The sequence below is a fragment of the Myotis nattereri genome (genome assembly GCF_964212035.1).
Source record: "Myotis nattereri genome assembly, chromosome: X".
NCBI classification, from domain to species: domain Eukaryota; kingdom Metazoa; phylum Chordata; class Mammalia; order Chiroptera; family Vespertilionidae; genus Myotis; species Myotis nattereri.
Genome location: NC_138078.1, coordinates 27,173,012 through 27,183,364, shown reverse-complemented (window position 1 = coordinate 27,183,364; position 10,353 = coordinate 27,173,012). Strand labels below are relative to the sequence as shown.

The window sequence follows — 10,353 nt, the reverse complement described above, 5'->3', positions numbered from 1 at the left end:
ACATTAAATATGGCTTGCATAATTGAACTTCTGCCTTTTACTTTGAGATCCCTAGTAGTTTACTTATGTATTGTGAAACTGCATAAATATCTCAAAGTAAATTCACAAGAAGCCAGGGGTCACTCAGTGTTCCCGTCTTAAAAGTTGTTTTATAAGGTATACTTGAAGAGGCATCACCATTTGTCTTTATCAGTCAGTTAACACACCTTCAGAATCTTGCTACTGCACTGAGAATCATAGACCTGAGAAGTGGAAGCAAAACAAAACAAGGTGATTTAGAACTATTGTGCCAAGAATATACTGATGCCTGTGAGACCATGTGGAGTGTAGTAGGGAAATATCATTGTAGTCACTTGCCCACCTCTAGCACCTTTGCTTGCTGGTCCGAGTTCCACCTGCCCCAGCCATGCTCTCTGCTCTTGCCTTGCCAAGCTGGCGCCACTCTCTGCCACAGCTTCAGCACCTAGGCCGCCAGAGCAATGCTAAAATAGTTGTGCCCAGGGCTCTGGAGGAATTGGGCAGCCCTTTTCGCTTCTCCTGAACAATAGCCCTTTGGTGAGCTGCCTGAAGCTCTACAATATTGCTCATATACCAGGAGTGGCCACCGATCTGAGCCACATAGAGACCAGAGTGACTGTGAAAGGCTACCTTAGACCTGAGAAGCTGGCAAACTGCCTCAAAGGTTGTGATTGGTGGTAATTCCAGCTGGAGTCCCAGACATGACATGGGATGACCTGTTCAACACCAATGATACAATTGTGGTCACCTTGACTGCTGCCTGTGCCCAGCATTGCCTTGAGGCTGTGATCTGCATCATTTCAAATCCAGGTAACTTCACCATCCCATCACATCATAAGGTTTCAAGAAACATGGAGTGTACAACACCAATAAGACCTCTGGGGTGACAACCCTGGACGATGTCAGAGCCAACACTTTCATCGCAGAACTAAAAGGTTTGGATCCAGCTGGAGTCAATGTTCCTGTCTTTGACAATCATGCTGGAAATACTATCATCCCCTGATCACTCAGTGCATTGCCAAGGTGGACTTTTCTCAGGACCAGCTGACAACCTTCACTGGCCAGAATTGTGGTGGTCAAGGCTAAAGCTGGAGCAGGCTCTGCCACCCTGTCCATATATTTTCCCTGGTGGATGCATTCAACAGAAAGGAAGAAGCTGTTGAATGTTCCTTTGTTAAGTCCCAAGAAATGCACTGTCCCTATTTCTCCACACCAAAGCTATTGGGGGGAAAGGGCATCAAGAAGAATGTAAGCATTGGCAACATCATCCCTTTCAAAGAGAAGATGATAGCTGCAGTCATTCCTGAGCTGAAAACCTCAATCAAGAAAGGAGAAGAGTTTGGAAAGATCATTAAATGAGAAAGCAGTTAGTGAGCAATTCATTTCCTTAACTTAATAAAGCATCATGTCACTATAATGTCATTTCAGATATCTTTGTATCTCAATTTGCTTTGATGATGAGTACTGTATTCACATTACCATCTCTTCCAAATTGTAGGTCAGTTCACCAGTGCCTCAATAAACACAGGCTTTGATTTTCTCTAAAAAAAAGAAAGAGAAAGAAAGAGAGAGAGAGAGAGAGAGAGAGAGAGAGAGAGAGGGGGGGGAGAGGAAGGAAGGAAGGAAGGAAGGAAGGAAGGAAGGAAGGAAGGAAGGAAGGAAGGAAGGAAAGGAAGGAAGGAAGGAAGGAAGGAAGGAAGGAAGGAAGGAAGGAAGGAAGAAAATACACTGATGCCAGTTAAGGTACACGACGCTGATTAATTCTTGCTAATGGGACCAAAATCAGTGGCAACTTGAGCCTGATGATAAGTAGGCATGAAAGAAACAGCATTGTCTTGGTCACCACACAATGTATGAAGAGTAAGGAAGAAAGTTGAGACTTTTAAAATCTCTTAGCACCTGCTTTGATATAGCTACTTGCAGTAGAAGTGAGTCCTGAGAGGCCTGAGAAGATGACGTAGCTCAGATGCTTCCTAAAGTTTAACTTGCACATGAATCAGTATGGATCTGGATCTGTTAAACAAAATATTCTAATTCAGTAGGTCTGGGGACACGTCAGGGATCTGCATTTCTAGTGAACTCTCAGGTGAATCCAGTATTCCTGGCATCCTTCATGTAGCAAGGATTGAGAGCAGTAGGGATGGAATCTACTAAATGAGCAGATGGGGAGAGGAAGGAGGGATGGGACTTACAGAGAGAGAACAGAGGATAAATGCAGGTTCTGATTAGGCAACCAAGACCTGGAAGGCTTACTCTTTCTCTGTAGTACCCCTTCCTCAGGAGTTATCAAGTATTTAGAAAGTGTAGTAATTCAAAACTATATAGTGCTATTTGATTATTTTCCTGGAAATTGGTGAAAGAGCTGACATTGTATCTAGGTTGGTTAGGGGTAGAATTGAGCATTTTACTAGTTGTAGAACCCCTTAAAGAGAAGAACAGAAGCAGCAAGGATTTTAGACTCTGAAGAATCATGGAATTAGATGCAAACAAAGTTTACCTAAATCCCCCAGGGACTAGCTGATACCTGGATTATAATCCTAATATATAAAGAGCCAGGGTCTGTCACAACTGGACAAATGACTGAACAGTGGGCCCCGGGCCACTGGGGCATGGTGGCAGGAGGGATCTGTGGACCCCAGGACGCTGGGGCATGGCAGCGGGAGGGATCTGTGGGCCCCAGGCCACCAAGGTGCGGCAGTGGGAAGGGTTGGTGGGCCCCAGGCCTCCATAGCATGGTGGTGAGAAGGGTCTGTGGGCCCTGGGCCACCTGGGCATGGTGGCAGGAGGGATCTGTGGGCCCCAGGCCAGCTGTGTAGGTCCCAGGCTCAGGTAGCCATGGGTAGCTGCAAAGGGCCCAGGCTCAGGCTGGCAGTGGCAGCAGCAGTGGGGTAATGGGGATGGCGCCTTACCCTGACCCACCAGGTCACCTCCTGCAGAGGGAGGCCAGACTGTGGCTTAGGCTGGGGTCCAAGGCAGAGGTACTTAGGGGCAATCAGGCCGGCAGGGGGGGCAAGATAGGGGCGATCAGGCAGGCAGGCAGAGGTGTTAGGGATGATCAGGCAGGCAGGTGAGTGATTAGGAGCCAGCGGTCCCGGATTGTGAGAGAGTGCAGGCCGGGCTGAGGGACACCCTCCCCATGCACGAATATCATGCACCAGGCCTCTAGTAATAAAATAATTATAATTAGTGCTTACCATATGCCAGGCATTGCACATTATATAAATTACCTCATGAATCCTCACACCAACTCGAACATGTAGGTATCATCCCATTTTATAAAGGAGAGAACTGAGGTTAATAGCATGCCCAGATCCATACAGTCAGTAGGTTCCAGAGTGAGTATCTTAGCCATGGTCTGGCCAAATCAAAAGCAATCCCTGGTCTTGTTTATCAAAGAGCCCTTAGCACCAAAACTTTCTCAAGTAATAAACCAGACAAAACCAAATATAACTTATTTCAAGATCTTCATGGTGATTTTCCTTTAACATCTCCTAAGATTTTCAAGTTTCCTAGATTGACTTTTACAAAGGACATTTTAATTTGGGGCAGATAGAATCCCCTTTTACTCATGTTTATAGAATTACTAGTGGCCTGGTGCACAAAATTCGTGCACATTAAAAGGGGATTAATTAGAGGATATATTTTAATATTGCAATTTGCCCTTTCTCTATAATAGAAGTGTCAGAGATGAAAGAAAATCGGTAAAATGCATATGAAAATCTTCCTCCTGTCAGAGTCTGGGGCACATCATGGGACCCAGAGTCAAGTCCCCGCCCACCCATGTGAGCCTCGAAATCATGTGAGACCCAGACCCAGCCGCCCCCCCAATTGGGCTAGATCCAGACCCAGCCAGTCCCATCCTTGTCAAACCCCGCCAGGTGGGGAGCATAGCCTCAGGTCCCTGGTCAAGCCCTGCCAGGCAGGGGTGCAGCCTGAGGTCCCCTGTCAAGCCCCACCAGGAAGGGAGCACAGCCTGAGGTCCCCCAGCTTGGCTCTAGGGCGGACAGAGCAGCCTGAGGTCCCTCAGCCCAGTACCGGGGTAGGGGGCACACTTTGAGGTCTTCCGTCAAGCACTGCTGGGTGGGGGGCATGGCCTCAGGTCTCCCAGCCTGGTGTCAGGGCAGGGGGCCTGGCCTCAGGTCCCATGGCCTGGTGCCGGGGTGGGGGGCACAGCCTGAGTTCCCTTGTTAAGCCCCGCCAGGCAGGGGATGCAGCCTGAGGTCTACCGGCCTGGCACTGGGTCAGGGGCATGGCCTGAGGTCCCCTGGCCTGGCGCCGGGGCAGGGGGCCTGGCCTCAAGTCCTCTGTCAAGCCCTCCTGGGCAGGGAGCATGGCCTGAGGTCCCCTGTCAAGCCCCTTGGGGGGCGGGGTGCAGCCTCAGGTCCCTGCTGATTACTTGTTAAGGCTCATTATGGGAACTCAGCCTCCGCTGTGGGTGCAGCCATCTTGTGTGAACGGAAAGCCTGCCTCCTCTGTGGGCACCGCTATCTTTGTGGCAGAGTGACAGTCAATTTGCATATTACCTCTTTATTATATAGGATTGTAATCTCTGGGGGGCATGTGAAACAGTAGGCTAAGAAAAAGTTGAAAGAAAAAGATTCAGGGAATGACAAACAACACTGATCTTCATATCGTTCTGTTATTTCCACCTTTATTTGTTTGGACCTAAATTAGCTGACATTCAAATTTGACAGACTGCTGACAAATCACACAATACTACTGACTCACTTTACAGACAAATTTTAAAAGGTGAAATCTAGAGGTGAGAGCTACATTGAAATACAGTTCCTAAGAGGATCATTTTTCCACTAGCCTCAGTTCCCTAGCATTGCTGACATTTAAGACCACCTTTTGGAAATTCCAGAGAGAAATTGCTTAACTGCATTCTTTTCCTTGGAAGTGTGAGTATAAATTGCTCCAGGTACCCTTTCTACTTAATCCTTTTTAAAAATGTTAGCCTTTCCTTCAATTAACTTTGAGCCATCCCTATATTTGAGATGTATAAATTTGGGGTTCACTTTTCCCCATTGATAATGTGAATCCTTCAGGCCACAAAGAAAGGAGGGGCCCACACTTGCTAATGAAAGAGAACTTTCTTACACTGCAGGCATAGTCCCTATCAGGAGAACACTGGGAAGGGCTTCCAGCCACAGTTTGAGACTTGTCTATATTATAAAAAATGAACACATGGGAGAGATTACAACAGTGCCAATCATCTTGGATGAAACTATTTTTGAGATCAGAAACTGACCATATTGCTGTCTAATTTGGCAAGGGGGTGGGGGCAGGGTGTTCTATGCAGGCATTTATCAGAATTTTTCTGCCAAGTCACAATTGTCTTCATTCAAATGTCCAAGGGTAAAAGTCTCTTTGAAAACTCACCAAGAAGTGAACAAAGATGGCTTTAGAGTAAAATCTAAAGTAACAGAGGAGGCTTAGCTAATGAGCTCCAAAAAGAGTGACGGAAAGGGTGAACAATTATCCATAGTGATTCCTGATGGCCATGATTCAATCTCTGCTCTAACTTCCCTTGGCTTGTGTTGAAGTGAACAGCTAAGTCATGATTTAATACTAATCAGCTTCAAGTTCCAAGCATAAGGTAAACCTGCTCACCCTACCAAACAAATCAGTTACTCACGGTAACCATTTCTCAGGCTTCCCTCTCCGCCCCCCCCCCCTCCCCATTTCAAATCAACCCTCAACTGTGGCGCACACCAGGAGAGATGTAGAAATGATGTATCATGCTGATGGTTATCAAGGATAACTGAAATGCTATCAGGATGAGAATATGTTGGTAGGTGTTCACTTGCTTCAGAGTAACCAAAAGCTTCAATTTATAATTGTAGAAACAAAGAAATGAAAAATTTAAATGTAGTCATGAGGTGCTTGAAATGCTTATACTCCACAAAGCTGTAAGTAAATACAGATAAAATATAAATATGAAGGAAGATCTGATCCTATAAGTGACTGTTATTAAGGAAATAGAGGCTTGAAAAAGATGGAAAAGGCACTTAAATTTAGTCCCACTGGGAATATTCTAATTTCCCCTGTATTCCTACCTCCCGGGCATCTAATTCATACTTCTTTCATTACAATAAACATATTTATTTAAAACTAATCATCCTTCAACTCCACTGACCTCTTGTGTTTTCACTTTTATGATTTATTTTCTTTCTTTGTGGGCGAGTAAATTATAGGTACTACTGTGAAACAATTACCTTGAAGTCAAAACATCAACACATAATGTGAATCGTGAATGTGCTACTACTGACTTAAATGTAACTGATTCAATAATATCATACATTTTTAAATTGGAAAACACATTAGGAAATGATCAGATTTAGTTTTTTGAAGGTGGGAGTCTTTATTTTCATCAATGTTCTTTTTTTCTTAAAAAAAAAGCAGAAATAGCAAATATCAGTCACAATTATTTGTGATATTTCTAAGCCAAGAGCAATGCAACAAGAAATCTCAATAATGCAATACCCAATATACCATAACCTGGATCTCTCTTGGACATGATTATCATAAATAGCAGGCAAGCCTCATTATAGCATGGTTTCGCTCTCATCAGAATCTTTCTAGCATAGACCTCAAAAATGGAATAAAGAGAGCAAACCACTGAAGTATTCTTTGTTTCTAACTTATAATGTATTTTGCCAACCTTATCTGTTACATTGAAAAAAAGTTGATGGATATTTATAATCTTTTAATGATTATTTCATCAATGTTTTCCCATCCATTCTTATTTCTTCCTCTCCAAGAGTAGACAGTTCTAACCAGTGTGTGTCTGATGCCATCCCAGTGCTGAAAGTCTGCAGTGTAGGAAGACCTTTCTAGGATCTGGGAAGAAAAGCAGAACTCAAAGAGCAAAACAAAATGGCTTGTCTGTGAGGGAGGGAACCTTCTCTATATGGATGGTGACCTGGATTCAGAATAACTAGAGAAAACTTCCCACTGTGTATCTAAATAATGGGTAGAAGATTGACATTGACCAGAGGCTGCTGTGACAATGACAAGATTGGTGACTTGAACAATGTATGAGATTGCTTGGCTCATTCCTGAAAACAGTAAATTATCCCTGTTTAGTCCCTAACTGAATAAGTCCCCTCTGATTTTTCCCAAACCACTGAACTTTAGTAGTCATACATCTCAACTGCTAAGCAAATGTAGAGATGGTGCCCTTGCTGACAGACTGTGAGCAGACAGCATGGCATTTACTCCTCTTTATTCTCTTAAGAGACCTTCACAGTCTGGAACATGCTTCCCCTCCCCATCTCCTTTATACCATCTACGTCTCATCATGACACATTTGTACTTTTCTGATGAGTTTTCCAGTCAATTCCATCCAACCTCACCTTTCACATCGCTGCCCCATTTTCTGGCTTGATTGATTCAAGCATAGGGCTGATTTCTTCCTTTACTACAGGGTCTAGGGCAGGGGTGGGCAAACTTTTTGACTCGAGGGCCACGGTGGGTTCTTAAACTGGACCAAAGGGCCGGAACAAAAGCATGGATGGAGTGTTTGTGTGAACTAATATAAATACAAAGTAAACATCATTACATAAAAGGGTATGGTCTTATTTTTTTATGTATTTATTTTTTTAGTTTTATTCATTTCAAACGGGCCGAATCCGGCCCGCAGGCTGTAGTTTGCCCACGGCTGGTCTAGGGAATGACTCCTTCCTGCCTGTCCTTAGCTGCACAACTCATATAGATTCACACATCAGTGTTCTGTGACTCAAATTTTCAATTTCATGGAGCTCTTATACTGTGGGATAGATTTAGGGCCCCTAGCCTTTGATACCTGGAGGTCCATGGATAAGGGTGACTGTTGTGACATGCTGCCCTATGTTAGGCTCAGGTGAAAAGGGGGTCTCTGGCCTTTGTGTGACACTATAGTGCAGGGCCAACAGAGTCATTGTTTCTAAGAGATCTCAAATACATTATCTTGAGCTAGGAACTCTTTTTCCCTTACTATTTCTCAGATATTGGTCTATTTCAATCCTTATTTCTACCTTTTTCCTACACACACACACACACACACACACACACACACACCTTATTTGTCACCTCCCAGTCCACTTCCAGCCAGATAATGTTTTGTAGGTTTTCATTCAATGTTTAGTAATTGTTGAAATGCCCCCTACTTTTTCCATCTTTAGCATGAATGCAGGTCCACAATCTCTTATCTCCAAAATTTGGGGTCGGTTGTTTTAAGGAATTCAGATGTTTTCAGATTTTTGAAGGATACTATGGTACACATATTGTGAGACAACATCCAACAGGGTGTGTGGCTATTTAGTCACACTAAGTGGGATAAAAAATAAATAAATAGCCTCAGATAAATTTGAAATTGGTTTGATACAAACTTATGAAAAGAAAAAAAAAACTTTTGTCTTGAGAGCTTTTCATTTTTTGAAAGTTAGGATTAAAGATAGCTAATCTATATTATGTTGTGCAAATTCTAGAAACAATTGACAGAAGAATGGAAACTTTTAGGACAATTTGTTTTTTTGTTGTTAAAATGGCTTATTTTTCTGATTTTGGAGACAGTACACAGACAAGTTTGTAGGTAGTACAAAGAAGGATGGAGTCACTCAAGTAAGCCATTGAGAACAAGCCAGAAAAATGAAGTGAAACAAGTACAGAGGTGGCTAGAGTGAGGGTGGAGGAGGAAGAAAGCCCAAATTATTTATGTTTTAAATCCTCACCAAGGATATTATTTCCCATTGATTTTTAGAGAGAGTGGAAAGGATGGGGAGAGGCAGAGAGAAACATCGATATGAGAGACACATCACCACACCTGCCCCTACCGGGGCCTGGGATGGAGTCTGCAACTTAAGTAAGTATTCTTGAAAGGAATCAAACCTGTGACCCTTCAGACCCCAGGCTGACACTCTGTCCATTGAGCCACACCAGCTATGGCAAGAAGGCCCAAATTAGAGGGAACAAAGATAAAGAAAAAAACATCAGCTGACTAGAAATGGAATTTATTAAAGGGCAGGTGGTAGAACTTGACGAAAAATATTTATTTATAACTTAGAGGGCACAGTCAAAAAATTTCCTTAAACATTATTTTCAAAAGTACATTATAAGCCCATGAACATAAATCCAGGTAAAAGAAAACCATCACAAGCCTGGTCATCCCTATTAATCATCTTGGTTTTGTAAATTTTCAGTGTTCCACTAGGAACCATTTTCAAGGAGAAGCACTTAAGCTTCTTCCTCCTTGGGAGGTTGGGAGGCCAAGAAGTCAGAGGTTAAGGAGCTCAGAGTGCTCTAGGCATTCTTTATTAATGGCAACAAATATCATGATTGGCAGGTAGGGGAAAGTTACCAGTTCTCTAATTTCCAAATATAAGAAAACCATGGGTTTTTTATTTCACCTTGGGTTGGTTCTTATTCGCAAGTCACTTGACACTGATTGTTTCTTACATTCAAAATGTTGCTTGGGTCAAAATGTGATCAGCCCCATGGAAAGATGTGGTTAGAAGGAAATGGTTGTTAACAAAAACTATGAAATCTTATAGTGTCAAGGGCTGTGTTTCATGAAAAGAGAGAAGGTATTTATTCCCTTCTTCAGATCTTAACCACTATTTTGGGTTTCTTACCAATTTTCCAGATGATGAAAGGTCTGGGAACACCCCCACCCCCAGTGATCTACTATTCAACAAACTGTTACAGGAAAAATGGAAAACAGTCAAAGAGATGCAAAAGACAGATGACCCACCAATCACAAGCTGACCTAGTTAATTACAGAGTTACAAATTCAATTCCAAGGGGTGTTTATTCCTCAGGTATAGATAAGAAAATAGAGCCTTTCCTCAAGAACAGGGGCAAGGTCATATATGGCTGAATCCTTAGCCCGGAGAGCACAGTAGGTGCTCAATACATAGGTGTAGATTGAGCACTTAAAGATATGACACTCTTTCTATGCCAGGCCCTGGGCTAAGTCTTGAGGTGTACAAGAACAGGTTTATGCCCAGGGAGGGATTTAGATCCAACTTGGAATTGTCCAAAGTCCAAAGAATAACGGTTTCAGTCAATACCAAACCAAAGAACAGAGCAGCAGGTAAGCAAGCAAGGCTTACTTCACATTTTGCAGGAGCTTTCAATCCCATTTTAACGCCTGCATCCCCTGAGCAATCGCCCTTCATAGGGGGCGTGAAAGAAAGCGAGTCCCGAGAATAGAAGAAGCAGCAGTTTTAGAGGGAAAGTTAGGAAATAGGGAAAAGTGGGGGATTACTGGCTCTGAGACAGGGTCCCTCCTGGGTTTGAAAAGAGAGGACAAAATACCTGTTATCACCTTTCTCCTCCTTCCTCCAAATCCCC

The 10,353-nt window shown here is 43.3% G+C and overlaps 1 pseudogene across 1 annotated transcript; it reads left to right on the top strand.

Moving 5' to 3' along the window:
- Nucleotides 1–406: 406 nt before the first annotated feature.
- On the top strand, nucleotides 407–1,377 carry LOC308511230 (malate dehydrogenase, mitochondrial-like; annotated as a pseudogene). The gene has a single exon. The product of its transcript is annotated as a malate dehydrogenase, mitochondrial-like (transcript).
- The last annotated feature ends 8,976 nt before the right edge of the window (nucleotides 1,378–10,353 follow it).